Consider the following 6740-nt stretch of genomic DNA (forward strand, 5'->3'; position numbering starts at 1 on the left):
ACTAAGGCACTGTTTTGATATCCAGTCGCAGTTTTGAATTTTATCTCATGTTTTCTTTTGGTTTAAAATATGTCATCCAACCATACTGTCCTAATATCACATGTTGCAAGGTGTTATAGTTTTGAATCCCCGATTAAACTGTTCCCCCGCCCTAATTGGCTAAAAATTGATTAATAAAAGAAGAATCGCAAACTTTTTCACAAAATGCTTAAGTAGAGACCGATCTCCAGATTAGGTGAGAGGGGTGCTTTAAAACCCTTCCCCTCTTTTAACCTGGCTCCCGAACCCAAATATGGTTGTAACGGACTGATTCCTTAACTTTTTCAAATAAAAAATAGCGCGGCAGGTGCTTCGAAATACGGTTCCTTTGGTGTCGGACCTTCAAAACCCGAGTGGCGACTCTGTATTTTGCGAGCGCTTGTCGTCCAGCTAAGCGCTCCCTCGATTCCGGGCTCTCACGTTTGGAAATCCGAAAATTTCCAAGGGCATGCTGCCCACAAAAAGGAACTTTGTCTCTTTGATTAGTTGATCGGCTTCAAAATATAGTCCCTACTCCTTAGTATTTCACTGGCTAACAATTTCGCAATTGTAGAACAATGTCAAAGCATGATCAAAATGGCAAAGGCCATCAACCTTGGCTTTAGACGAGGGCGAAATGGCAAAAAACACTAAGGGGATTAGAACAAGGTACATACGGTCTCTATACATATAGTGTGCTATAGACAAGCATATAGTCATGACGTGCAGAAAGTATATTCTTCTTTTTCTTTCTTTTCTGTTTTATGCATGTTATTTGCCGTAAGTGATAAACATATTGTTGACACACTTTCTTTTCCATCAATTCTGGCATGTTTATAAGTGCATCCGAAGACAAAACAGTTACCTTTTATCTCATTGAGGAGAAAATTGCAAGGCTACCGTGATTCCCAAGAGCCATGGTGAGGTAATTCCACTCTAACTTGAATCATTATCATTGTTCCCTTCCTCCTAGTTTTAGATTGAAGGATATGCTTATTTACTTTGGTAGAAATAAAAATGAAATGTTTCTGATTTGGTGGCATGGAAACTATGGATGTTCTTGTTGATATTTGTCATAAAGTATTCATGAGCACCTGAATTTTATAAGTTATCTAGCCAAACCAAAACACATGCTTGAAGATTATTCTCACACGCCTGGTCATTATGTGGATGTAGTCATTTGAAAAAGAAAAACAAACTGAAAAGATAATTAAGAGCATTATGAGTGATTTTCTAGGTTTTGGTTCGACTGTTTTGGACTAAAACCTAGATTATGAACTCAAATGTCTGTTTCTCTAATCAATTGAATTGGTGAGAGTGTAGGAAGAGCAAATAGTTTATTTAGTTTGTCATTTCAATAGATGATTGCACTATCTAGTGAGATTGTTCTAATTGCGTGCTCATAAAAACTTCATTTTTGATGCATGAATATATCTATCTTCCTTTGCATTTGTATATAAAGAGATGAGTTTTGTAGTGTGTCATGTACAGGAACAACCACAAGTGAAACTAGAACTATTTACTTTCTGCAACAAATAAGCTACTGGAGAATGAAGATTCAGATTTGGCCTTTAATGATCTTCTCAGGAGTTGTCACAGTGGTGAGATGTTCCTTACGACAAGTTCCTAGTTAATCTCCTTTCGGTTGACTGTATAGTCTGTGTTAAAGCTTCTTAGTTAATCTCAATGCTAGTGCTAGGGTCTGTTTTTTCTTTTGTTCTGGCTAGGCCTAGGAATATTGAATTAATGTTGTGTCTGCACATTGGCTCTTTCTTGTAATGAGATCTTACAGAATACTAAAATATACCGTCATTATTTGGTGCGCAATTGTTGGATGCTTGAATGTGTAATTTAGCACTATTTGGTGGATGCTTGAATGGGTAATTTAGCACTAATTCGGAAGGTCATTAAATTTTTTTTTGCAACCTGAAACCCTTTTGGGGTAGTTTTAAGTGCCACAATAAGCAACATGTTAAGGCATTTGCAATTGCCTCAATAAGCTATTGGGGCACTTATAAATGCGTCAATAGCTGTTAACCATGGTTAAGTTGATTAATTTAAAACTCTGTGGCGGCACCAAAAAATGTCTTGATAAGTAATCTATCAGGTACTTACAAGTGCAGCGAGAAAGAACTCTTGAGGCTCCTTAAAGTGCCTCATAAAAAGTGCCGCGTTACACCTATAGCTGCATCAATACATGCGGCACTAAAGCATAGTGCCTCAATAGACAAACTGCCCCAACAGGTCTCCTGTTGAGGCAGTTATGACTGCCCTAACAAGTCATTTTTGTTGTAGTGACTTTTCCGTTGCGCTTCTTGTACACACATGACTCATTCGGACATTGATCAAAACCAAAAAAAACTTGATTGCTTGATCAAAACGGATGCTCCAAGATCTAGATGCTTGTTTGAGTCCATGAATAGACTCCTTAAGCTTGCACAACACGTGCTCTTGACCCTTTGCTATGAATCCATCTGGTTCCATTATGTGGATGCAGATTTCACAGCCTTTTGCCAAAGTTCCGCATCTTTACATTCTAGTTCCTCATTGTAGTTGCAGGGTTCAACATGTTGTTCTTCAGGGATCATATCATAAGATTCTCCCAAGAACGTATACCGATTGCGTAGGACAACAATCCTCCCACTACGATGAGGTACCGGTGTGTCAACAACTCTTTCTTGCAGTGTAACCTTCTGTACTATTGGTGTTGAAGAAGTCTTTATCGGTCCCTTTCCTCTCAATTTCTTTAGAACAATCTTGCTTCTGGGCTTGTGTTCGATTACATAGTCTTCTTCTAAGAACCAGGCATTAGGGCTAACAATGACCTTCTTATCCGTAGGACTATAAAACAGTCCACCTTTCGTTCCTCTAGGGTACCCCACAAACAAGCAAACTTCTATCCTCGATTCCAATTTATCTGTGTTCCCATTCGGCATTTGTGCTGAACTACCCTAAACCCGAACATGCTGTAGACTAGGTTTACGCCCAGTCCACAGTTCTGTGGGTGTAGATGGTACTGACTTAGATGGTACCAAGTTAAGAATGCACACTGCTGTTTCTAGTGCATGTCCCCAAAACGTAATTGCTAAATCTGAATAACTCATCAATGATTTGACCATATGCATAAGAGTCCTATTCATTCTCTCTGCTACACAATTTTATTATGGCATACTTGTAGCTAACAACTGGGATGTAATCCCTTCAGCTGACAAGTTGTCCCTAAACTCTCCCAAGAGGTATTCGCCACCACGATCAGATCGCAGTGTCTTGAGACATTTACCCAGACGCTTCTCCGTTTCCGCTCTATATTCCCTGAATTTCTCAAAGCAATTAGACTTACGGTGCATCAAATAAATGTATCCAAACATTGAGTAATTATCAATCAAAGTGATGAAATACTCAAAACCACCTTTTGCTTGGACATTCATGGGTCCACACAAATCAGAATGAACCAATTTCAATGGCTCTTTGGCTCTGTAACCTTTTACTGATAAAAAAGTCTCTTGGTCATTTTACCTTCTAAACAGGATTCATAGACTAGAAGTTCCTCAACTTCCAATAAACCTAAAGGTCCATCCCTGACCAGTCTAGAGATCCTATTCAGATTAATATGACCAAGGCATGAGTGCCAAAGATACGTTTGGTTCAATTTAGAAGGCTTATTTCTCTTACATGACATATTATTAGTGTTATTCATTAATTCATGCCGTTGCATTGTAGGAAATATAGGATTAATAAAGTAGAGATTATCGACCAATGAACCAGAATAGATAAAACGTTTATTTAACTTAATAACCACAAAGTTACTAAAATAAACCAAATATCCACTTTAATCAACTTAGAAACTGAAAACAAGTTTCTTCTAAGTGTGAAAACATAAAGACAATCTCTCAAAATTAAATTCCTATTGTTACTAAAATTTAAAATAATATTTCCTATTACAACTGTTGCCACTCTCGTAGCATTACCTATGTGTAGATAAATCTCTCCATCACCGAGTCGTTTATTAGAACTCATGCAACAAATTGCAAATATGATTAGTGGTTCCCGTATCTATACACCAGGTACTGGTAGATAACACCACTAAACATAATTCAACGACTAGCGAAAAGATCTATCTTGATTATTCACTTTATTGAGATAGAATAGACATTTCTTCTTCTAGTGTTCTTGCTGCTTGTAGTGAAAACACTTGCCCTTAGGCTTTTTCACTCTATCTTGAGGCACATAAACTGCCTCCACAACCTTTTTTCTGAGACTTGCTTTGCTTCTTCTTGCCTTTCAGCTTAGAAGTAGAAACCTTCTCTGTTATTAACACTGATGGTAGTTTCTTCACAACCAAAAGACCCTCAGTTGGTTGGAGTTCCTTAATAAGTTTCGCCAAAGATAAATGCATTTTGTTCATGTAATAGTTCAGGCGAAATTACTTAAACCTCTTAGACTGCAGTGAGTTGAGAACGAAATCGATCTGGATTTTCCCATCAATTTCAGCTCCAATGATCTCTAGTTTATTAAGAAGAGCTATCATTTTCAGAACATGATCCCTAATCGGGGTCCCTTCAACATGGGTGATACTTATCAATTTTTATAAAATTTTTGTTCCTGTTCTGTGGCATTCTCATCAGGTCTAGGAGGGTACACATCAGACAACACAAATTTGTGCCCCTCAGCAGTTAACACAATATCCAAGTTCCTTTTTCAGTCAATATAATTCGATACAGTAAGTTTATTTTCTTTGAGAATAATGACAAGTGGATTGACAAAAACCCAATTTTGAATCTGAGAATCACATAACAACAATTATGAAGGGCAATAAAAAACTTGAATTTCATTTTAATATTGGTTCCCTCAACCACATGTTAAAAGAAAAACACTGGCAACCCTACACACCGTGAAGAGCATGCCTCGATGGGAAGGTCATGTACTCTTCATCATTCGTGCAGTTAGGCACAACCTTTTAATTAGTATCTATACACTATACCATGCCAAGCAAAATTAAATAGCCAATATAGCTTTAGTCCTATAAATAATAATAGTGACTCAGATTGTGAGGATACTATTATTTATAGCTAAGTGTATACCATTATCTAGCCCCATGACCCATTGTTCCGTTATGAATTACCTAAGATGGTGAAGTAATTCACACAACAATTATCATAGACCTATCCTTTAAGGAAGTCTATATCGATGAGGCCATAATTAATTTTGCCCGATGGGGGGGAAGGTTCTAAAATCATCACATATAATTAATTGCATCATCTACATACTAGTAATGGAGACTGTGAGATTTATAAAAATAAACTCCCTCTCCCATTTAGTTATTTAAAAAATTTGTGAGGGTTATCAAATTTTTGAGTTTTGCAAAAAATGTAATCTAAGTTTAAGGCCAAATATTACCATGTTGTCTCAATATGATTGTAACGCCCCAAATTTTGGGTACGTTAAAGAAAATATTTTATTACAAAAACAAGGTGAGTCTGGCTTATTGTTACATCATAACTCTCATGAGAGTACTTTTATTACACAAGGGAAGGGAACTAAGGTTCCTAACTACAGCTCCGCCTGCTCCTCCATCTGAGCCAGCTCTTCAGCTTCAAAGGCCTCCAAGGTGTACTGCTCACCTTGATCATCTACAAAGTCTAACACATTATACCAGCGTCGCCACCGATATAATATGTCAGGGTCACCAAAAAGGCAACACCGTGAGCTACGAAAGCTCAATAGAAAAAATCCTTACCCACCTATCTTAACTTACAAACAATAAGACATCGATTTCCACATGATACGTGTATACACAGCTACAAAAAAATAATATCAATAACGCATCCGCAAATGCTATATAACTATCGTTGGTGTCCAAGATTTTTCGAGTTTCTCCTACGCAACTCATCGTAGACCGTGTCTCCATTTTCATATACAAATCAACATTTCCCAAAATCCGTTTGTTTAACACACCCAACCTCGGCTCCGCCGCGCCGGGTTCCCATTGGCACACAAAACTTGCATTGGCTCCTCTCCGCAGATAACCAAGCCACATTACCAATGAGGCTACCACGTCCGGCCGCATTGGCAATCTTCACAATGGGCTACCAAGTCCGGCCACATTGTGGTTTTCATAATCCATGCAATGGGCTACCAAGTCCGGCCACATTACGAGTTTTCATACACAGAACGGGCTATCAAGTCCGGCCACGTTGCGGTTTTCACAGTCTACACGATGGGCTACCACGTCCGGCCGCATCGTGGGTTTCCATACACACAATGGGCTACCAAGTCCGGCCACATTGCGGTTTCAAAATACAACTCATCATTATCCACACCTTAAGTGCCATGTTTCTACTTCCTTGATTTTTGTGTCTCGTTCTCGTGCATAGACTCCGCGGTAGGACGTTCACATATGTACTCACAAATCATTCATTGAAATCTTGAAACTAAACTAGCAAGATCATCCAATTCTATGATCATCTACAAGTAATACAAGCAATTCATGTAAGCATACTCATAACCATTTTAAAGATCAAAATACGAATACTTCTAAACAAGCGATAAGTTTCTATCTTTCAAAAATCCATTCTTTCCTCTTTTGTCGAAAGTTCAAAACAACACATGTTTATAAAGAGTAAAGACATTCTACTTTCTAACATACGGTTCTATACGTAGAGTTAGGGGGCAAGGGGTTCTACCTTACTTCTTGGCGGTAGGGCGGCTACAGAAAGTACGTC

General features: G+C 38.2%; 1 long non-coding RNA gene across 1 annotated transcript; it reads left to right on the forward strand.

Moving 5' to 3' along the window:
• The first annotated feature begins 701 nt into the window (after positions 1-701).
• On the forward strand, positions 702-1845 carry LOC131333204 (uncharacterized). Its single transcript, XR_009201752.1, has 2 exons — positions 702-943; positions 1510-1845. It is a non-coding gene; the product is annotated as an uncharacterized LOC131333204 (long non-coding RNA).
• Positions 1846-6740: the final 4895 nt, after the last annotated feature.

Source organism: Rhododendron vialii, chromosome 7a (genome assembly GCF_030253575.1).
Source record: "Rhododendron vialii isolate Sample 1 chromosome 7a, ASM3025357v1".
NCBI classification, from domain to species: domain Eukaryota; kingdom Viridiplantae; phylum Streptophyta; class Magnoliopsida; order Ericales; family Ericaceae; genus Rhododendron; species Rhododendron vialii.